The sequence below is a fragment of the Pleurodeles waltl genome, chromosome 12 (assembly GCF_031143425.1).
Source record: "Pleurodeles waltl isolate 20211129_DDA chromosome 12, aPleWal1.hap1.20221129, whole genome shotgun sequence".
Taxonomy (NCBI): Eukaryota; Metazoa; Chordata; class Amphibia; order Caudata; family Salamandridae; genus Pleurodeles; species Pleurodeles waltl.
The window spans coordinates 167,435,505-167,460,061 of NC_090451.1; positions in this window are offsets into that span (position 1 = coordinate 167,435,505).

Here is a 24,557-nt window from a genome sequence, read left to right on the forward strand (position 1 = left end):
AGCAGATTTGATGACAAAAATCGTGACACGATATAGACAAGATATTTTAACACGTACAGAATATAATCAAAGTCCATTTGAGATCTTAGTATCCTTTAAGCAGCTTAGTAATGCCGTTGCAGGGAGCCTAGTGGTGACATCAGGGAACAAAAGGAGAGTAAAAGTGGGGTGGTTTGATCATAATTGTTCACTAGCAAGTCAGGAACTTAAACTAGCCCTGCAGGCTCGACCAAGAAATATGGAAGAAGTCATTATTAGACGCTCTAGCTGTAAACATGCACTGAAGATTAGGAAGGCACAATTGAGAGCTAGAGCATGGGATAATCTTGAGCAAGCAGCGGCACTGAGAGATAGTACCCTATTTTGGAAAACAATTAATCAACTATTCCTAAATAATAGCGATGCATTCGAAATAACTGTGCACGTTCCATCATCAGCATGGCTTTCCCATTTCGGCTTGATTTTTAACCCACATCATCTGATTATGTACCCATCGAATACTGGGATAATTGAGATCAAGCCACCCTTTCTGAAACTGGTTAGTCTAGGGGAAGTGAAATCTGCCATGGGAAGATGTCTGAAAGGGAAAGCACCGGGCCCCGATGGGGTGCCAATAGATGCCTATCTGACATATATTGATCTACGGTCCCCTATTTTGACCCAAAGTTTATTGAGTGTGTCAAAGGGATACATCTTAACATCATGGACTGAAAGCATAATTGTTCCTATTTTTAAAAAGGGGAATAGAGGTGACCCTAAATGTTACCGACCTATCTCCCTCCTAGACACTTCTGTCAAATTATTAGCTAGAATACTCCTAGAAAGATTAGAGGTATGGGCAACCGACAATCATATACTTACAGGATGTGGAGCAAAAACCTACCGAAGTGCCCCAGTGTGGGGAGATTTGCACAATCTACAATGCACTTTATTATATCCTGTAAATTCTACAATGATATTAGGAAATATTTTTTTAAACCTTTATTGTTATTAATGAACTATTTTATTGTAGAGAAGCTTTTAACTATTTATGTAAATTGGACACCAAAGAGAAATGTGATTCAGTAATAAAATTAATTTTATATGCTATAGAACAAAGGAAAAAATTACGCATTTAGAAAACCTCTGGTATGAGTAATGAATAATGGCCTATTTGTTGCAGCGAAGGACCTTATTTATTTATTTATCAGTAATGTTTTAAAATATTTATGCACATTATTATTCCTTTTAAAGAGTGTTGTATAATTTTTATGGAGTAAAATCCGAATAAAGCTCGAATTGAATTGAATTATTAATTAACAATAGGTTTTTTAAAAATGTATTATTGATTATTTAATGTATTAATAATTATGTGAATTGCGTAATAATACCATATTTTAATCATATTTTAGGTGTGGACCACTGGGTTCGTAGAGTAGTTTGGAAGGAAGTTAATTAAAAAATAATTGATTAACAGTTCATTAATAATTGTTAACTATGGAACTGATTATCACACATGTAAATTGTATTAAACATTTATTTTAGTTATGTTGCAGGTGTGGGTTCCTAGGTTAGTACGAGTATAGAGTGGCAGGTCAATTAAGCAATAACTAAATAACCATTATTTTTTCATCGAAAATTTATTATTTCATCATTTATGAATTCTGTAAATTGGTGAATTCCATTTTTTTTAAATATATATTTTATGTTTAAAAATCATGCTTATATTGAGAGCTTTATATTTTTTCTAAATTAATAGATAATGTTATTCAAATATGTAAAGTGTTGAGGTGAAGTAGTTTGCCTGCTGTTGCAAATAGTGAATGGGAATAGTAAGTCTTTCCCCTCCAAATTCTAGTGCTTTCCCTGCTTTTAAACAGACTGGAGTGGGAATAGTAAATCATGCCCATCTGAAGTCTAACACTTTCCCTGCTGTTGCACAGGCTGGAATGGAAATAATAAATGTAATCCCTCCGAAGTCCAACACTTTCCCTATTGTTGCACAGACTGGAGTGGGAATAGTAAATCTTAGCACTACAAAGTCCAAGACTTTTACTAGAATGCACATATTGGTGTGTAAACAGTTAATGTAACCCCTTCTGAAGTCCAAACCTTTCCCTACTGTTGCACAGACTGGAGTAGGAATAGTAAATTTAATCTCCCTGAAATCTAAAGCTTTCCCTACTGTTGCACTGTTTGGAGTGGGAATAATATTTGACCCCTCCGAAGTCCTACACTTCTCTACTGCTGCATTAATTGGAGTGGGAATGGTATAGCCATTATTCGCAGACTACAATATTTTTCTTAGTATTAGTTTAACGTATTTATGGGGGCGTGACCAAGACGCCCGCAAAGTGGCCGCTCTCTGGTGAAGCTCCACATCGTCACGGAGAAGTTTTAGCTTTGTTTGGCAGCATTTTGGCACTATGGACTGAGATAATAGAGGCACAGAGATGGGAACATGAGGGCAACAGGTATATTACCGCTGGAATAATTTTGGAGCATGTTTTGTAGTGCTTTTGGCTTTTTTGGCCCCTCCTCAGCTTTGGTGGCCGCCTTTGTGATTTTTGGATTGTTTTTTTTTTTTTTTTTAAGGGGAAAAAAGAAATGAAAAACGACTGCATACTTTATTGTTGTAGGACGAAGGTACTTTATGAAGCTTATTTTTTCTTCTTAAAATTGGATTACTCTTATCCAGCCACTTTACTCTACAATTGGGATATGGTCAGTATCTACAGACTCTGGAGCTATTTGTGTCACTAATAATTTTGCCGGTCAAGAGATTTTGGGCCAGATGTAGGAAGCCTTTTGCGCCTCGCAAACGGCAAAAAATGCAGTTTGCGAGGCGCAAAAGGCTGGACGCGATGCAGAATCACATTTTGCGAGTCGGTAGCGACTCGCAAAATGTGATTCCGACTCGCAAATAGGAAGGGGTGTTCCCTTCCTATTTGCGACCGCATCGCGATGTAGAGTTGCTTTGTGACTGCGAAAGCGGTCGCAAACCATCTCGCAGTTACCATCCACTTGAAGTGGATGGTAACTCATTCGCAAAAGGGAAGGGGTCCCCATGGGACCCCTTCCCCTTTGTGAATGCCCACAAAAATATTTTTTCAGAGCAGGCAGTGGTCCTATGGACCACTGCCTACTCTGAAAAAACCGAAACCAAATGGTTTCGGAATTTTTTCTTTTTGCAGCTCGTTTTCCTTTAAGGAAAACGGGCTGCAAAGAGAAAAAAAAACTGCTTTATGAAAAAAGCAGTCACGGATATGGTGGTCTGCTGTCTCCAGCAGGCCACCATCCCCGTGAGTGCCTAGACTCGCTATGGGGTCGCAAACTGCGACCCACCTCATGAATATTCATGAGGTGGGTCTTTGCGACCCCATAGCGAGTCGCAGAAGGTGTCTGAGACACCTTTCTGCATCTCGGATTGCGGGTTGCAATTTGAGAGTCGCTATGACTCGCAAATTGCAAGTCGCAATCGGATACCTACCTACATCTAGCCCTTTATGGATTGCACGTTTTTTCAGATTGCAATGCTGCATTTAAGATAACTTTTACACTGTCCATCAGATCTGAGTTTATTCTCTGCATCCTTATTTTCTATGGAGCCTCTCTCCTCTTCTTCTTCAATGGTTGCAGCGGTTTCTGAAATTATGTCCTCGTCAAGGAAGGATTATAACTATACCTCTAAATGACAAAAGAAGGATCCTTCCTCTCTGACAAAATCTCCTTTACCTCTGACCTTGGAAGACCTTATGGACGAAATAAAACACTTGAAGCCCTTTGTGATGGAAACCAATGCTACCCTTCAAAGGATTGAGGAAAAGTGGTCAAGTCTGGCATCAAGGGTCTCAAAGGCAATGACATAGGGGTCATTTTGACCCTGGCGGTACGAGACGGCCAGGGCTAAAATGACGGAAGCACCACCAACAGGCTGGCGGTGCTTCCTGGGGGATTACGACCACGGGGTCGCTCCGCCGGGGCCGGCGGTTTTCCACCACAATGGCCCCGGAGGTAGTAATCCGCCAGGGCAGCGCTGCTTGCAGCGCTGCCCAGGGGATTACGAGTCCCTGACCGCCAGCCTTTTCCTGGTGGTTTGAACCGCCAGGAAAAAGGATGGCGGTATGGGGAGACGCGGGCCCCTGACAGAGCCCCATGCGGCTTTTCACTGTCTGCATAGCAGACAGTGAAAAGCGCGACGGGTGCAACTGCACCTGTCGCACGCCCGCAACACCGCCGGCTCCATTTGGAGCCGGCTCCATGTTGCGGCCCACATCCCCGCTGGGCCGGCGGGCGGAAACTTGGTTTCCGCCCGCCGGCCCAGCGGGGATGTCAAAATGGGCACCGCGTGAGTGCGGCTGCATTGGTGGCCGCTCTGCGGTTACAACTTTGTTGTAATGAGGCCAATACTCTCTTTCCTGAAACCTGATATTCCAAAAATTATTGGGCTCAAGGATGGTACTGCTCTTAATCTGCAATGCGCACATCGTGAGGGGCCCAGATCTTCCGGTGCCTCATCACCTGATCATCCGAGAGGCATAATTGTCCTTTTTTTGGAGTATACTGAGTTACTCATGGTTTTGGAGGCAGCCAAGCAAAGGGAACAGATGCTGTGGTCTGGTCATAAGATTTTCTTCTCACAGGATGTGGCACGTGCTACGGCTGCTCGTTGCAAAGAGTTTCTTGCACTGCGTCCAGGGTTGAAATCACTAAATGCTCGTTATGGACTGGTTCATCCTTGCTTTTTTAAAGTAACATACAAAGATCGTACTTTTTCATTTGCCTCTCCTGCTGATCTGAAAAAGTTTATTAGCCAATGCAAGGGTGAAGAAATGGAATGTGGCAAATCTTGATTACTCATTGTTGGTTCTTAAGAAGTTCTTTGCCAATATATTGTCCTACGTTATTGATCACTTTTTTTATTTTATGTATTATTTTTATTATTTTTACAGATACCTCACGATTCATTTGTTTCCCTAAATCCGATATGTGTCCCTTTCCTGTGTCATGTTCCAGACCCATTGTCTTCATTTGTTATCAGTTGTTGGTAAGTGTTTTGTATAAGTCATTATTGTTCATATTTATGCCATATTATTTAATTTCTTCTCATAAGAATGTCTTCGTGGCTTTCTGTTTCCTCTCGTGTGTAGTTCCAGTTGTGGACCATCTTACCTGTTTCCGTGCTTCCCCACTCTCCCACCTTATTGTCGCTGTATCGTTTTTACTTTGTCTTTGTTAGACCTGACAGCCTTAGGGTGGTCACCCCTAACTTTTTGCCTGCCTCCCTCCATTTTTTGGACTCTGTTTTTGCTGGCTTTGAGACTCTGCACATGTTACCACTGCTAACCAGTGCTCCCTATGGATACTGCCTCTTTTCTTAATATCCTCACAAGCATTAAGGTGGTCATTCTGACCCTGGCGGTCTTTGACCGCCAGGGCGGAGGACCGCGGGAGCACCGCCGACAGGCCGGCGGTGCTCCAATGGGGATTCCGACCGCGGCGGTAAAGCCGCGGTCGGACCGGCACCACTGGCGGGCTCCCGCCAGTGTACCGCCGCCCCATTGAATCCTCCACGGCGGCGCAGCTTACTGCACCGCCGCGGGGATTCCGACCCCCCCTACCGCCATCCAGATCCCGGCGGTCCGACCGCCGGGATCCGGATGGCGGTAGGGGGGGTCGCGGGGCCCCTGGGGGCCCCTGCAGTGCCCATGCCACTGGCATGGGCATTGCAGGGGCCCCCGTAAGAGGGCCCCTACATGTATTTCACTGTCTGCTGCGCAGACAGTGAAATACGCGACGGGTGCAACTGCACCCGTCGCACAGCTTCCACTCCGCCGGCTCGATTCCGAGCCGGCTTCATCGTGGAAGCCTCTTTCCCGCTGGGCTGGCGGGCGGTCTGAAGGCGACCGCCCGCCAGCCCAGCGGGAAAGTCAGAATGACCGCCGCGGTCTTTCGACCGCGGAACGGTAATCTGACGGCGGGACTTTGGCGGGCGGCCTCCGCCGCCCGCCAAGGTCAGAATGAGGGCCTAAGTCTGGTTCTCCGCAAGATCCTATCCCCACTACGGTACTCCAAAAACTTGACCCCCCCATACTTCTCTCCATCATGCAGTTCCTTAACATGTCACTTACGGAAGCTTATGTTCCTGCATCGTGGAAGCACGCAATGGTCCTTCCTTTACTAAAGAAAATTAACTCTGATCCTGAAATTTTCTCTAACTTCCGCCCAATTTCTCTCCTTCCCTTTTTCTCAAAAATTTTGGAAAAACACGTTAATCTTCAATTGACCCAGTTTGTGGAAACCAGTAACATCCTTCACCCTTCTCAATCTGGCTTTCGTGCCGGCTATTCAACTGAGGCGACTTTACTGGGTGTGACCGAAAATATCCGCCAACAAATTGACAAAGGAGAAACAGTAGCTCTTATCCTATTGGACTTAAGTGCAGCTTTTGATACTGTATCTCACTCCTCTCTCCTAAAAATTCTTAACATCAAGGGCATTGGCGGCAAAGCCCTCTGGTGGTTGTCCAGCTTTTTATCCAATAGGACTTTTCAGGTTTTCTCTCACACAGCTTCCTCCCTGACTCACGCATCCCCTTATGGAGTTCCCCAGGGCTCCATTCTCAGCCCACTACTTTTCAATATATATGTCAGTCCTTTGGCGAGCATAGCAGAACAAGCTGGTCTAACTATCTATTCTTACGCTGATGACACTCAGCTTATTTTTTCACTCTCTTCCAAAGAAACCTCCAACCCACCCTCTTTGCAAACAGGATTATCTAAGATAGCCAACTGGATGCACTTTAATAAACTCAAACTTAATGGAGGAAAGACAGAACTCCTCATATTTGGAAACAAAAAATCACTATGGGGCCCCCAACATTGGCCCTCTGAGATGGGTATCCCCCCAATTCCTTCTCTCTCTGTACGTAACCTGGGCATCATCATCGATGACCAGTTGACTATGAAACAACAGGTGACCAAAGTAGCTTCTACCTGCTTTGCTATCCTGAAGTGGCTTCGTAAAATTCTCTGGATGCTTCCTGCGGCTACCCAAAGAACAGTGGTCCAAGCGCTGGTTATTTCTAGACTGGACTACGGAAACGTGCTCTATCTGGGTGCGAAAAAAGAAGTACTACACAGACTTCAAGTTGTTCAGAACTCTGCGGCCAGGCTTCTTTGCCAACTTCCCAGAAGTGCTCCTACCTCTGGTGCACTTCGTGAACTACATTGGCTGAGAATTGAGAACCGCACCAAATTCAAAGCCCTATGCTACATGCATAGAATTAATACGGGCCTAGCTCCCAACTACCTTAGAATTTTGGTCCAACACTACCGGCCCTCTCGTTTGCTTCGATCTTCCAATCAACTAAAATTCCAGGTGCCCAGAATCAGACGTGCCAAAATGGGGGGACGTTCTTTTGCCTTCCTAGCTCCCTCTCTCTGGAATTCTCTTCCTTCTTACTTACGTCATGAAAGGGTGTTCATTAGATTTCGTAAGGAGCTTAAGATATGGCTCTTTAACCAGTAACCGTCCAAGTTGATCTCCTAATCCTGCCTTTGCCTTGCATTGTCCTAGGCGCCGGGAAACCTCCGGGTAGCTGTGCGCTATATAAATCCAATAAATAAATAAATAAAGTGCATATGCTCTCTCCCTTTAAACATGGTAACTTTGGATCATACCCAATTGGGCTATTCAATTTACTTGTAAGTCCCTAGTAATGTGCACTGTATGTGCCTAGGGCCTGTAGATTAAATGCTACTAGAGGGCCTGCAGCACTGGTTGTGCCACCCACTCAAGTAGCCCCTTTACCTTGTCTCAGGCCTGCCATTGCAAGGTCTGTGTGTGCAGTTTCACTGCCACTTCGACTTGGCATTTAAAAGTACTTGTCAAGCCTAAACCTCCCCTTTCCCTACATATAAGTCACCAAAAATCTGGTGCCCAGTTTTGTGGTGGGAGATGACATAGACAAGTGGCTAGCTGCTTATGAAGTTTGTTAGAAATGAGGACTTTGGCTGGCAGTCAGGTTACCACCTGTCCAAGCAAGGACCATCACTCTAGTCAGGGAAAGTCACACACAATCCAAATTATCCTGTGCCCACCCTCTGGTAGCTTGGCACTGAGCAGTCAGGCTTAACTTAGAAGGCAATCAGTAAAGTATTTGTGCAATAAATCATACAATAAAACACTAAAGCACCACAAAAATACACCACACTGTGTTTAGAAAAATATATAATATTTATCTGGGTATTTGCAGGTCAAAATGATAAAAGATGCAATAAGAAATTGTAGAGATATCACTGAAAAGTGATATGAAGTGTCTTAAGTCTTTAAAAAGCAAACAAAGGTGGTCATTACAACCCTGGCGGTCGGTGTTAAAGCGGCGGTAAGACCGCCAACAGGCTGGTGGTAAAAAATTTGGATTCACGACCGTGGCGGAAACCGCCAACAAAGACAGCCACTTTAATACTCCGACCGCCACGGCGGTACAAACAAACATCGCGCTGATCACCGCCAACAGACAGGTGGGAGACAATGTACCGCCCACACTATTCTGACAGGCCAATCCGCCACCTTTTCGGGGGCGGATTCACCGCGGATAAAAACACAGTGGAAACAGGAATCCCGAAGGAAAAACGCTCACCTCTACACACTCCACGAGGAACGAGGACGCCATGGATCCAGAGCTTCACTTTTTCCCAGCCTTCATCTTCTTGCTCCTCTACCAGGAGCACGAACGCCGGCGGCGAAGACCACGGTGAGTACTGCACCTACGACACAGGGGAGGGGGGAGGGAAAAAACAGGGACACACACACACGCAACACACCCACCCCCTCACCCACTACAACACACACACTAATGCGTATCAATATATCACAGTTACACCCCCAAACCTCCCAGAAGAATGCAAAGACAATAGAAAATGAGTGTAACCATTGTAATATATAAAAAGCAAGTAGGCAGAAATAGATATATACACCATGCACATAATATATACCAAGCATAGTAGTCCAGGTAGTGTTCTAAGAAAGTGAGTGGAACACCGGGACCACACGGTATGGGAAAGGCCCACACAAGATCCCCGACCATGACGGAGAGAACACTGCAGGGGCATCAGACAGCAACTAAACAGGCACCTCAGGGGGAGGGAAAGGGGGGCACCTCAGCCGCTTGAGTGCACAGCGACAAATTCACGAGGGGGCCACATGCCCACTGTTCAATCCTGGGGAGTGCAAAGCCACAGTCTCTCAAGTCTCTACAGTGGGTGGCTTGCCCACTGTTCAATCCTGGGGAGTGCAAAGCCACAGTCTCTCAAGTCTCTACAGTGGGGGGGCTACCCACTGTTCAATCCTGGGGAGTGCAAATCCACAGTCTCTCAAGTCTCTACAGTGGGTGGGTTGCCCATTGTTCAATCCTGGGGAGTGCAAAGCCACAGTCTCTCAAGTCTCTAAAGTGGGTGGGCTGCCCACTGTTCAATCCTGGGGAGTGCAAAGCCACAGTCTCTCAAGTCTCTACAGTGGGTGGGCTGCCCACTGTTCAATCCTGGGGAGTGCAAAGCCACAGTCTCTAAAGTCTCTACAGTGGGTGGGTTGCCCACTGTTGAATCCTGGGGAGTGCAAAGCCACAGTCTCTCAAGTCTCTACAGTGGGTGGGCTGCCCACTGTTCAATCCTGGGGAGTGCAAAGCCACAGTCTCTCAAGCGGATGCTTTCTCCACTCGTTCTGGAGGGAGCATGGTGCCCAGAGGGCTTCATCCTGCTAAGGACAGAGGTCGTGGATGTATCTCTCCACTGGTTCTGGAGGGGGCATGGTGCCCAGAGTGCTTCATCCTGCTAAGGACAGAGGGAGTGGATGTATCTCTCCACTGGTTCTGAAGGGGGCATGGTGCCCAGAGTGCATCATTCACCCGTGACAGACTCAGTTGCGTCAGTGCCCTTGCCGCTCATGGGCCAGCGGTGCTTGAGACGGGGGTGCTCTGTTCAGCGGTGCTTGAGATGGCGGTGCCCTGTGCAGCGGTGCTTGAGACGCCAGTGCCCTGTGCAGCGGTGCTTGAGACGGTGCTTGAGATGGCGGTGCCATGTGCAGCAGTGCTTGAGACGGCGGTGCCCTGTGCAGCGGTGCTTGAGACGGCGGTGCCATGTTCAGCGGTGCTTGAGATGGCGGTGCCCTGTGCAGCGGTGCTTGAGATGGCGGTCTCCATTGCAGGGTCTCAGCTGCTGGCGGTTCTTCATGGCCCAACGGGGCTTTTGCTGGCGGTCCTTCATGGTCCAATGGGGCTTTTGCTTGCGGTCCTTCATGGCCCAATGGGGCTTTTTCTGACGGTCCTTCATGGCCCAACGGGGCTTTTGCTGGCGGACCTTCATGGCCCAACGGGGCTTTTGCTGGCGGTGGCCTCCTGGGCATCTGGGCTGGTGCTGGCGGTGGCCTCCTGGGCAGCTGGGCTGGTACTGGTGGTGGCCTCCTGGGCAGGTGGGCTGGTGCTGGCGGTGGCCTCCTGGGCAGCAGGGCTGGTGCTGGTGGTGGCCTCCTGGGCAGCAGGGTTGGTACTGGCGGTGGCCTCCTGGGCAGCAGGGCTGGTGCTGGCGGTGGCCTCCTGGGCAGCTGGGCTGGTGCTGGCGGTGGCCTCATGGGCAGCTGGGCTGGTGCTGGTGGTGACCTCCTGGGCAGCAGGGCTGGTGCTGGCGGTGGCCTCCTGGGCAGCAGGGATGATGACGGTCTTCTCCACTGTGCTGCTCTTCACAGACTTATGCAAAAACAACAAGTGATGAACGGAATGCTGAACATTGTCAAACATTCACCCCCAGTACAGTGATCTGGGCCTAAATCCATCGTTTTTTTGCTGCCCATGCCATTCCAGTTTGGACCCACCCATATGCAAATCAGTCTTGACCCTGTTCCCCATGGGAACAGTCCAGCCCGAACTGCTAGGCCAGGTCTTCCCTGGACTGGAAACAAGCATCCTGGGACCGGTTTTGGGGTTTCACCCCTCATCAGCCAGGCTAGCTTGAATCCAGTGGCATGGGAAGCGCGGGACCCACGTCTGGGCATACCCTTCCCACTTAGGGCGACAAATGCAAAAACAACAAGTGATGGACGGAATGCTGAACATTGTCAAACATTCACCCCCAGTACAGTGATCTGGGCCTAAATCCATCGGTTTTTTGCTGACCATGCCATTCCAGTTTGGACCCAGCCATATGCAAATCAGTCTTGACCCTGTTCCATGGGAACAGTCCAGCACGAACTGCTAGCCCAGGTCTTCCCTGGACTGGAAACAAGCATCCTGGGACCGGCTTCGGGGTGGACTGTTCCCATGAGGAACAGGGTCAAGACTGATTTGCATCTGGCTGGTTCAAACTGGGGTGGCATGGTGAGCAAAATAATGGATGGGTTAAACCCAGATCTGTGACTGGGGGTGAATGTTTGATTGGTTTCGCATTCCGTCCATACAGTTACGCTATCCCACAGCATTTGTGTTTTGTTTTGCTTTTGCCGCACTAAGTGCACCGGGTATGCCCAGACGTGGGTCCCGGGCTCACTGTGTCACTGGATTCAAGCTAGCCTGGCTGATGAGGGGTGAAACCCCGAAACCGGTCCCAGGATGCTTGTTTCCGGTCCAGGGAGAACCTGGCCTGGCAGTTTGGGCTGGACTGTTCCCATGAGGAACAGGGTCAAGACTGATTTGCATATGGCTGGTTCAAACTGCGGTGGCATGGTGAGCAAAATAATGGATGGATTACACCCAGATCTGTGACTGGGTGTGAATGTTTGATTGGTTCCACATTCCGTCCATCCAGTTACGCTATCCCACAGCGTTTGTGTTTTGCTTTGCTTTTGCCGCACTAAGTGCGCCGGGTATGCCCAGACGTGGGTCCTGGGTTCACTGTGTCACTGGATTCAAGCTAGCCTGGCTGATGAGGGGTGAAACCTCGAAACCGGTCCCAGGATGCTTGTTTCCGGTCCAGGGAGAATCTGGCCTGGCAGTTCGAGCTGGACTGTTCCCATGAGGAACAGGGTCAAGACTGATTTGCATATGGCTGGTTCAAACTGGGGTGGCATGGTGAGAAAAATAATGGATGGATTAAACCCAGATCTGTGACTGGGGGTGAATGTTTGATTGGTTCCGCATTCCGTCCATCCAGTTACGCTATCCCACAGAGTTTGTGTTTTGCTTTGCTTTTGCTACACTAAGTGCACCGGGTATGCCCAGACGTGGGTCCCGGGCTCACTGTGTCACTGGATTCAAGCTAGCCTGGCTGATGAGGGGTGAAACCCCGAAACCGGTCCCAGGATGCTTGTTTCCGGTCCAGGGAGAACCTGGCCTGGCAGTTCGGGCTGGACTGTTCCCATGAGGAACAGGGTCAAGACTGATTTGCATATGGCTGGTTCAAACTGGGGTGGCATGGTGAGGAAACTAATGGATGTATTAAACCCAGATCTGTGACTGGGGGTGAATGTTTGATTGGTTCCACATTCCGTCCATCCAGTTACGCTATCCCACAGCGTTTGTGTTTTGCTTTGCTTTTGCCGCACTAAGTGCGCCGGGTATGCCCAGACGTGGGTCCCGGGATCACTGTGTCACTGGATTCAAGCTAGCCTGGCTGATGAGGGGTGAAACCTCGAAACCGGTCCCAGGATGCTTGTTTCCGGTCCAGGGAGAATCTGGCCTGGCAGTTCGGGCTGGACTGTTCCCATGAGGAACAGGGTCAAGACTGATTTGCATATGGCTGGTTCAAACTGGGGTGGCATGGTGAGCAAAATAATGGATGGATTAAACCCAGATCTGTGACTGGGGGTGAATGTTTGATTGGTTCCGCATTCCGTCCATCCAGTTACGCTATCCCACAGCGTTTGTGCTTTGCTCTGCTTTTGCCGCACTAAGTGCGCCGGGTATGCCCAGACGTGGGTCCCGGGATCACTGTGTCACTGGATTCAAGCTAGCCTGGCTGATGAGGGGTGAAACCCCGAAACCGGTCCAAGGATGCTTGTTTCCGGTCCAGGGAGAACCTGGCCTGGCAGTTCGGGCTGGACTGTTCCCATGAGGAACAGGGTCAAGACTGATTTGCATATGGCTGGTTCAAATTGGGGTGGCATGGTGAGCAAAATAATGGATGGATTAAACCCAGATCTGTGACTGGGGGTGAATGTTTGATTGGTTCCGCATTCCGTCCATCCAGTTACGCTATCCCACAGAGTTTGTGTTTTGCTTTGCTTTTGCCACACTAAGTGCGGCGGGTATGCCCAGACGTGGGTCCCGGGCTCACTGTGTCACTGGATTCAAGCTAGCCTGGCTGATGAGGGGTGAAACCCCGAAACCGGTCCCAGGATGCTTGTGTCCTGTCCAGGGAGAACCTGGCCTGGCAGTTCGGGCTGGACTGTTCCCATGAGGAACAGGGTCAAGACTGATTTGCATATGGCTGGTTCAAACTGGGGTGGCATGGTGAGCAAAATAATGGATGTATTAAACCCAGATCTGTGACTGGGGGTGAATGTTTGATTGGTTCCGCATTCCGTCCATTCCGTTACGCTATCCCACAGAGTTTGTGTTTTGCTTTGCTTTTGCCGCACTAAGTGCGCCGGGTATGCTCAGATGTGGGTCCCGGGCTCACTGTGTCACTGGATTCAAGCTAGCCTGGCTGATGAGGGGTGAAACCCCGAAACCGGTCCCAGGATGCTTGTTTCCGGTCCAGGGAGAACCTGGCCTGAAAGTTCGGGCTGGACTGTTCCCATGAGGAACAGGGTCAAGACTGATTTGCATATGGCTGGTTCAAACTGGGGTGGCATGGTGAGCAAAATAATGGATGTATTAAACCCAGATCTGTGACTGAGGGTGAATGTTTGATTGGTTCCGCATTCCGTCCATTCCGTTACGCTATCCCACAGCTTTTGTGTTTTGCTTTGCTCTTCACAGACTTGGCAGGTTTCTTGTGGCCCTTCTCCACCTTGGAAGGTGTCACAGCTGACTCCACACTCCCACCGGGACTCATGGGAGCGGCTTTGGTGGCTGGATTCTTACCCCTCTCCCGCCGGGCCCTGGCCAACTTCTGATGCTTTACAGGTGGGGGACTGTCAGTGCTGTGGCTCCGTGCCACACTGGCTGCCCTGGTGGCCGGTGTACTCCAGATTCCGGTGACTACAAGCACCATTGGTCCCGGAGATGTTGTGGCTGAGGTGCTAGTTCTGGACCTATGAGAAGGACGGGGTGGGGGAGGTGTGGGAAAGAGGTCAAGGGTGGACAGGAAAAGTTTTTGGGACACACTGGGACGGGTAGCTGGAGGGGGCTTGGGAGTGGAGGAAGAGGTGGTGGTTGTAGGAGGTGTACGTTTGGTGACTGGGTGAAGGTGCATGCGCTGGAGGATGATGTGAGGTGGATGGCTGTTCGGTGGGTGTGTGCCTGCGTTTGTGTATCTTGGGAGGGGGCGTCACAGACACACTGGGAGAGGACACAGGGGACGTGTGATTGGTAGTGTGGTGGTGACTGCACGTGAGCGGGGTGTGGTGGTGGGAGTGCTGGAGAGGGACGTAGAGGCTGTAGAGGTAGTGCATACAGGTGTGAGTGTAGACGTCACTGGGAGGGAGGAGGGAGACGAGCAGGAGGGGGACACAGTGGAGGCAGTGGATGTTGCTGTGGCTGCATGTGTGTGATGCTTGCGTGACTGCCTGTGGGATGTGTGGTGCTTATGTTTGCCTGAACTACCCTTGGGTGTTGACATGTGTGCATGTTGGTCTGTAGGTGTGCTTGGGATGGGCTGAGATAGAGGGGATTGGGTCTGGGTGGAGGAAGTTGGAGGGGGAGGCTAGAGACGGGACAATGGCTGCCATCAGTGCTGAGGCCAGAGTCTGAAAAGCTTGGTGAAGGGCCGTCTGACCAGAATGAATGCCCTCCAGGAATGCATTAGTTTGTTGCAACTGGCTCTCTACACCCTGGTTGGCATTCAAAATGGTAGACTGCCCAACAGTGAGGGACCTGAGGAGGTCAATGGCCTCCTCACTGAGGGCAGCAGGGGTGACTGGGGCAGGGCCTGAGGTGCCTGGGGCGAAGGTGATGCCCACCCTCCTGGGTGAGCGGGCACGGGGCAAAGCCTGAGGGGCTACTGGGAGGGCGGTGCTGGTAGGGGGGGTGGTGGCTGTACCTGTAGATGTGGGGGGCACAGATGTTGCCGCCACCACAAGGGAGCTCCCATCAGAGGACGAGTCCATGTCGCTGGTCTCAGCTCCTGTCCCCGCCGTGGAGTTCCCCTCGCCCTCCGTCCCACTGATGAATTCAGACTCTGTAGTGTGGCCCTCCAGGGCCATGTGGGATGCAGCTCCCTCCTGCTCCGGTGCCACTGCTCCTCCGCCTGATGATGCTAATGCACACAAGAACAGGGAGACCACAAAAAGGGAGGGAAAACAGAAGAGAGACATGTTGAGTGCATGCATTACCGCTACCGTAGGCGGACACGACAGACACAGAAGCCCCCTTCACTACGCCGCGCTCTTGGGCTCCACTGTTCAATTCCTGGGAAAAGGCCTACAAGGCTATGGATGACATCTGCACACATAGATGACACAGGGGCATGACTAGGTGTACTTGGCACTCTACAGAGGTGGGCTGGGGTGCCACATGGCCTGCCTTACGGAGGGGCCTTGCCTACGGAACTCGCCCTGGCCTAGGGAAACCCACAGCCCACCTCCCACACCCAGACAACTCCACTGTGCGCAAAGTCAGCAGAATGAGAGTGTACTCACCCCCTTGTGTTTGCTGTGATACCCTCAAGCGCCCATCCAACTCCGGGTACGCCATGCCAGGATCCGGAACATCAGGGGGGTCATGGTGCGACGGGCACCCCTCCCACGTTGGGAGGCCATCCCCAGCGGAGCCTCCACCGTCTTCTTGCTCCAGCGGCGAATGTCCTCCCATCTTTTACGGCAGTGGGTGCTCCATCTGTGGTAGACCCCCAGGGTCCGTACGTCCTTGGAGATGGCACGCCAAATATCTTTTTTCTGGTGGGCGCTGACCTACATGAAATGTACAGGGGAAAAAGAGTAGTTATTACCAACTGCACCGTCAAAGTGATTGGCCCCCATCCCTACCCTTGCCATGATGCACATGCACTCACCGTCGTTTCATGCACGCTTCAATCTCCCCCCCCATCTTTCATCCACCCCACTCCACACTGTCATAGCCCATACAGCATGCTCACAGTGTATTTACCTGTTTGTCTGGAGGACCGTAGAGTAGCGTGTACTGGGGGAGGACCCCATCCACGAGCTTCTCCAACTCCTCTGATGTGAAGGCAGGGGCCCTTTCCCCAGACAATCGAGCCATTGTCTCTTCCAGACCAAGGTCACAGCAGCACTTGCAGTGTAGGTCCTCTCCTGTCGAAGATCAGGATTCGAGTGATTGAACAGATAGAAAATGGCGGTCAACTCTGCGGCGGTGCGTACCGTCACTGCCGGTGCACATCGTCATTGGCTCCTGGGACCCATAGGGTCCAATGTTAACCAATGCAGCATTGCGCCGTGGTCTTCGACAGCCTACCGCGACGGTGTACAACGCCAGCGCAGTTACCTCACATCCCATTGTCCCACTTTAGAGGTCAGGCATCCGCCATTTCAGGGGCCCACATGTCTTCATTTCCAACTTCGTCACACATACCTAGGCCTAGACTTAACACACATACAGGCCACCTTTTGTGTATGATTGGTGTTCTGTGTAAACTGTGGGTATGTACCTCTGATTTGATTGACTCTGTGCTCGCTGTTGTCCTTCATAGGCACCGTCCACTGGGACATGTGAGGAGATGGCGGCATCCTCCGGTGTACCGACCGTTGGTGGACCTGTCGACAATGGAGGAGCGACATGTCATAATCACATACAGGCTTGACCGTGCCACAATCCAGGAACTGTGTACCCAGTTGGAGCCAGACCTGATGTCAGCAATCCGCCATCCCACAGGAATCCCCCTTCAAGTGCAGGTGCTGTCAGTGCTCCATTTCCTAGCAAGTGAAAGGTGATTTCCATGCCCTGGGACATATCCCCAATATTATAGGTGCCATTGATGGGACACATGTGGCTTTGGTCCCCTCCGCCCAGGAGTGAACAGGTGTACAGAAACCGGAAGAGTTATCATTCTATGAATGTATAGATGGTATGTTTGGCAGACCAGTACATCTCCCATGTGAATGCCAAGTTCCCTGGCTCAGTGCATGATGCCTACATCCTGCGGAATAGCAGCATCCCTTATGTGATGAGTCAACTCCAGAGGCACCATGTGTGGCTATTAGGTGAGCACCTGGAAGCAAGACAGTGGGAATGGTTGTCTGGGTCTGGGGTTACCATACAGGTTAGTGTATGTCTAATACTTGTCCCTCGCCATTTGCAGGTGACTCTGGTTACCCCAACCTGTCATGGCTACTGACCCCAGTGAGGAATCCCAAGACAAGGGCAGAGGAACGCTACAATGAGGCTCACGGGCGAACTAGGAGGGTGATCGAGCGGACCTTCGGCCTCCTGAAGGCCAGGTTCCGGTGCCTCCATATGACAGGTGGATCCCTATTCTACTCACCAAAGAAGGGGTGCCAGATCATCGTGGCCTGCTGTATGCTTCATAACTTGGCATTGCGACGGCAGGTGCCTTTTCTGCAGGAGGATGGTCCAGATGGCGCTGTTGTTGCAGCTGTGGAGCCTGTGGATAGTGAAGAAGAGGAAGCAGAGGAAGAAGACATGAACAACAGGGACTCAGTGATCCAGCAATATTTCCAGTGAGACATAGGTAAGAGTACAGACCTGCCTACTACATGTACTTAAGCACTACTACCTCTCTACTGTCTATCGTTTTCACCCAGTGTATGGTCACTGAGTTGTCACTTTCCCTTACGATTTCACAGATGTGGGTCCCATTGTGTGACATCTGCTTTGATTCCTCATGGACTTGAGCTGTGTGACATAGGTATGTTGACATTACAATTGAAAGAGCATTTTGACACTGTAATTGCAAATACACTATTTCGAAATAACAGACAGACTGCAGATTGTTTTGTGTTTTAAGTGTATTTATTTAAGTGCTCAATATTGGAGGGGGTAGTGAAATGGTGAGGGGTGATGGCGGAGGAATGTCCATGGCAGAGTCCAGTCTATTAGACAAACAGGTGCATTCCCCAAATGGGCATAGGAAGTGGAGGTTGGGCAGTTTAAGTATGGACAGGGTGACAAAGTGGGGCAGTAGGATGACAATCAGGGTGGTCTTATTTCTTGGCGGGGGTCTTGGCATCGTGCGCTGTCTTTGTCCTGGATCTCAGGGACCGTTTGCGGGGTGGTTCTCCCTCTGCAGGGGGTGGGGTGCTGGTGTGGTGGTCCTGTGGCAGGGCGTCCTGTCCACTAGCGCCGGTGGAGGTGGTGGGCAGTTCATCGTCCATGCTAGTGTCAGTGGCCCCTAGTAGTGCCACAGTGTCCCTCCTGGTGTTCACGAGTTCCTTCAGCACCCCTACGATGGTGTCCAAGGTGGAGCTGATGGTTCTGAGTTCCTCCCTGAAGCCCCTATACTGTTCCTCCTACAGGCGCTGGGTCTCCTGAAACTTGGCCAGTACCATTGCCATCGTCTCCTGGGAGTGGTGGTAGGCGCCCATGATGGAGGAGAGGGCCTCGTGGAGAGTGGGTTCCCTTGGCCTGTCCGCCCCCTGTCGCACAGCAGCCCTCCCACTTCCCCTGTGATCCTGGGCCTCCGTCCCCTGGACCGTGTGCCCACTACCACTGCCCCCAGGTCCCTGTTGTTGTTGGGGTGGTGGGTTATCCTGGGTTCCCAGTAGCGGTGGACACACAGCTGATTGACGTGTCCTGGGGACGGAGGTATGGGCCCGCTGAGTGGAAGTCGGGGGCCATTGTCCAGGCGGGCCGTGCGTCGAAGTTCTGGTCGCACCGCAGGTGTCGTGTCGATCTTTTCCTTGCGGGGTCGAGCGGCGTCTTTCCAGATCGGCGTGCGGTGAATTTTTCACTGAGGAGCAAGCTGTGCGTCAAATTTTTTGGCGCACAAGGAGTACAGTTGAAAGATGGAAGTCTTTTTGGTCCTTAGATGTCAGGGAACAGGAGGCAAGCTCTATCCAAGCCCTTGGAGAGCACTTCTGCAGCAAGGCAAGAGTTCAGCAAGGCAGCAGGCCAACAGCAAGGCAGCAGTCCTTTGTAGAAAGCAGTCAGGTGAGTCCTTTGAGCAGCCAGCCAATTCTTCTTGGCAGGATGCAGGTTCTGGTTCAGGTTTCTTCTCCAGCAAGTGTCTGAGGTGGTGGGGCAGATGCCCTGTTTTATACTAAAATGTGCCTTTGAAGTGGCAGAGACTTCAAAGAGGGGCCTAGAAGTGCACCAGGTCCCCTTTCAGTTCAATCCTGTCTGCCAGGGTCCCAGTAGGGGGGGTGGCAGTCCTTTGTGTGAGAGCAGGCCCTCCACCCTCCTAGCCCAGGAAGACCCATTCAAAGTGCAGATGTATGCAAGTGAGGCTGAGTACCCTGTGTTTGGGGTGTGTCTGAGTGAATGCACAAGGAGCTGTCAACTAAACCCAGCCAGACGTGGATTGTAAGGCACAGAAAGATTTAAGTGCAAAGAAATGCTCACTTTCTAAAAGTGGCATTTCTAGAATAGTAATATTAAATCCAACTTCACCAGTCAGCAGGACTTTGTATTACCATTCTGGCCATACTAAATATGACCTTCCTACTCCTTTCAGATCAGCAGCTACCACTTCAACAATGTATGAGGGCAGCCCTAATGTTAGCCTATGAAGGGAGCAGGGCTCACAGTAGGACATGTAAACTACACAGGTACATGTCCTGCCTTTTACCCACACTGCACTCTGCTCTAGGAGTTACCTAGGGCACACATTAGGGGTGACTTATATGTAGAAAAAGGGGAGTTTTAGGCTTGGCAAGGACTCTTAAATGCAAAGTCGAAGTGGCAGTGAAACTGCACACACAGGCCTTGTAATGGCAGGCCTGAGACAAGGTTAAGGGGCTACTTAAGTGGGTGGCATAGCCAGTGCTGCAGGCCCACTAGTAGCATTTAATCTACAGGCCCTAGGCACATATAGTGCACTCTACTAGGGTCTTACAATTAAATCTAATAGCCAATCATGGATAAACCAATCAACAGTACAATTTACACAGAGAGCATATGCACTTTAGCACTGGTTAGCAGTGGTAAAGTGCCCAGAGTTCAAAAGCCAACAACAACAGGTCAGAAAAAATAGGAGGAAGGAGGCAAAAAGTTTGGGGATGACGCTGTAAAAAGGCCAGGTCCAACAAAGTTGCACTAGAGGCTTATGAGGTTCCTGAAGGGCAATGGGGTACAGCTATGTGAAGTTATGTATCAGTACTGGGGAGTGACACACTTCTCACACTGGACCCTAAGGATAGAAACACATACCCACTTCAGAAAGCCATTTTACTTTCCAAGTTTGGGCTGACCCCTGAGGAATACCGTCAGAGGTTCAGGGACAGCACCAAACAATCCACACAAACATGGGTGGATTTCTTTTACTTTTCCAGTAAGGCACTGAATGGATGGGTGCGGGGCAGCAAAATAGAAGATTACAAAGGGTTATATGACTTGATTCTGGGAGAGCATATGCTCAGTGTAGTTGTGGACCATCTTAGCTGTTTCCGTGCATCCCCACTCTCCCACCTTATTGTCACTGTATCGTTTTTACTTTGTCTTACTATGACTCAAGCCATTAGGCTCCTTGCCATCTACTCTGTTTTTATCACCTTTTGCTCTCTTTTTCTTCTTTCTTTTCTCTTTTCTTCCTTCCTTCTTTCTTATTCAACGGAGATTTTGTTGTCTATTCTGCATACCTTTTGGTATCATAAGATCCAGTGGTTTCTAACTTACTGTTATACAAAAAAAATGATGTTGATAATGTTGCTACAGATATATCTTTTTGTTATTCTGTAAAATGGTTAAAGTCATGCGTGTTGTTTCTTGGAATGTGAAAGGCTTACGCAATCCCATTAAGAAGCAGAGAGTCCTTTCACATCTTTCCAAGTTAAAATGCAAGGTTGCATGTTGCAAGAAACCCATATCTCTGATAAGGATATTCATTCTTTGAGACGGCAGTGGGTGGGTCGTATTTTTTGTTCTCCCGTGCTCCATAATAAAAATGGGGTTCTTATTTTATTTCATAAATCACTTTCCATACAGATAGAGAGAGGAGAGAGATGATGAAGGGAGGTGGCTTCTTCTTCACCTCACTATCAATAATGTCCCATATACCTTACTCAATATTTATGGCCCTACAGGTATTAATCTAAAATTTTGGGAAAATATTTCACAGGTTTTACGCTCCTGTCTGAATGATAATCTTATATTGGGCGGAGATTGTAATCAAGTTATATCCCTAATAAAATGCAAAAAACATTCAAGAATGCCATTCATTCCAGAGGCTTGAGAGAGGCTTGGAGGTTATACAATCCAGATAGTTTAGAATTCACCTTTCATTCTTTAATGCACAATTTAAAATCTAGAATTGATTATATTTTTTGGACACCTCACTTGCTTACTGGTCTAGTGCATGCTGAAATAGGCACTATACTAATATCGGATCATGCACCTATGTTTATAGATATTGACATAACAACTGAATCTTGTAGGTCAAGGAGATGGTATTTTAATAACTATTTGCTGAAGGATCAGGTCTTTGTAGATAAATTTGAGGTATTTCTGAAGGAATATTTTGATCTCATTCTGACGCTTTCCTTGCAATTCCATAATGTCTGGAACGCTTTTAAAGCCTCGGCCAGAGGCTTCATTATTGAATATGTGGCTACAAAGAAGAAAGAATTTCTCACAAAGTCGGCTCTTCTCTTATCATCTATTAGAACTCTGGAGCATAAATATTTTACATCAAATGATAATGATACTCTTAAACTCCTTATTCAATCCAAACTGGATTTTAATAAGAAGTCCACTGAACAAGCCTTAGACACGCTTTTAAAAATTAACTCTACATTTTATGGTGGGTGTAATAAAGCTGGAAAGATGCTTGCAAATTATCTTAAAGTTAAATCCCAAAAATCCAAGATCTCACATATCATTGACGAGAAGGGGAATAATCATTTTAGAAATGAGGATATTTTGCAATGTTTTTCTGATTTTTATCAAAATCTCTATACACCTGAATCATCCCCCTCTGAGGCAGATCTTGAATCATTTTTCAATCTCTCCCATCTCGACCAAATCAGTCTCCAGACCTTCCTTCCCTAGATAAAGAAATATCTGTGCAGGATATTAAGACCGCTTTGGCAAAATTACCAAAAGATAAAGCTCTGGGTGTAGATGGCTTTACAGCTGAATTTTACCTTCATTTTTCACACGCTCTTCTTCTGCATTTGCATTCTCTCTATTATCAATTTATTTAGAATGATAGGGCTCAAGGTACGTTTTCTCAAGCAATGCTTTGCCTCATCCCTAAAAAAGATAAGAACCTCTCTCTGTGAGCTAATTACAGGCCAATTTCTCTCATTAATTTAGAGTGTAAGATATTTGCTAAGATATTAGCTCTTCGGGTAAATCAGATTATACAGGATTTAATTGGTTTTGAACAAACTGGCTTTGTTAAGGGCAGATATATTACTGATAATTCCAGAGCCTTATTAACTATTTTACATCTTGCTTCTAAAAGTACTATTCAAATGGCTGCCATTTCTTTGGATGCAGAGAAAGCTTTCGATCAAATTAATTGGCTTTTTATGATGGGAGCCCTAAAATGGCACGGTTTTGGACCTGTAATTTCAAAATAAAAAAATATATATTGTTCTTCACAATCCGCGTCTATCTTTTTAAGTGGAGGTCAATCTTCTTATTTTCCCCTTTATCGAGGTACAAGGCAAGGGTGTCCATTATCTCCCTTGCTATTCATTTTTTTCTTTGGAACCTTTCTTATATTCCTTGAAGCAATCTAATTTGTTTACCAGGTTTGTGCATAAAGATTTGCAAATCAAATTTACTGCTTATGCTGATGATGTTATCTTGTATGTTTCTAATCAGCAGACATAGTTATCTGTATTTATTGAACTTCTGAACTCATACTCTAGCCTCTCAGGTTATAAATTAAACTTAAATAAATCTGAAGTTCTTCCTTTAAATAAATTTTGTTTAAAACATATGTTTGAAGAAATAGATTTTAAATGGACCCCCACACATATAAAATGTCTAGGGATTAAGTACACCCCTTCAATTCCGGCTACTATTCAGCTTAATTTGGCAGATCTTGTACAACAAATTCATAGCATGTCGGATAAGTGGTCTCCTCTGTATTTATCCTGGTGGGATATTTTGGAATCCGTCAAAATGATGATGCCCCCAGCAATACATTTTTACCTGTCTATGTTACCGGTCAAAATACCTTTGACATTTTTAAAATTGCTAAATAGCATTTTGATAAACTTTCTATGGAATGGGCGCAAAGCACGCTTAGCTCTTTCCTCACTGTGCAAACCTAAGGATATCGGTGGAGTTAATTTTCCGAATCTTCGTCAATATCATTCCTCCGTTATATTGAAACAAGTTTAAACGTTATATCTATTCTCCTCAAGACATTTCTCCATCAATTTGGTATAAATTGGAGGAGGCAAATATTTTTCCTTTCCCATTTCAATCAATATCATATTTTTCATAATCTCCTAGAGGGGTTATCATCTCCTTGTCTTAAGCAATCCATCTCGATTGTTTATCCACTCTTTTCTAAACCATTATCATCCTTACAAACAATCCTGGATCCCTGTATTTGGCATAATAGAAATATAAAGTTATTTAATTGTACTCTCTTTTGGAGAGAGTGGGTAATTAAAGGTATTCTACAAGTTAAACAATTGTTTGAGCATATGCTACCTATCTCTTTTTCTGAACTTCAAATTACATTTCATTTATCAGCCACCCACATGCCAAAATATCAAAGGTTAATACCCCTTTTTGCACAACAACTAAATATCTTATTGCTAGATCCAACCCCCGCTCCAAGTTTAGTTCCTATACAGCTTTCTCCCTGCACCCCTTTCAAAGCCCCTCTCATATGTAAATACTTACATTATCACTTCCAAAGCTGTGTTAAAAATAAAATAGAGCTTACTTGGGAATCGGACCTCAATCGCTCTCTGTCTGTTCAAACATGGAATCGCATTTGGTCTAAAATCTATCATATATCCTGTAATGCCAGTAGTACACAGACCATTTATTATTTTTATCATAGGCTTTTTTTTAAACTCTTCTCTCTCTCTCTCTCTAAGTATAACCCAAGCATTCCGGATTTTTGTTGGACCTGCACTGATACACCAGGCACCTACCTACACTCTTTCTTCCAATGCCCAGATATTGCTTCTTTTTGGTGAAAAATTTGTAATAAAATTGCACAGATATGCAATGTTAATTTTCCCTTTGACATTGTCAACATCTTTTTGGGAAGTTCCTCTCCTATCTGGACTGGTGCCCGTAAAGTGGTCAGTTTTGTGGATTTGCTCATTGCTCTAGCATTACAAGTTATCACGTCAAACTGGAAGGATATTACGAAGATCACTTTTAATGGATGGTGGAACTTGCTTTGTCATCATCACAA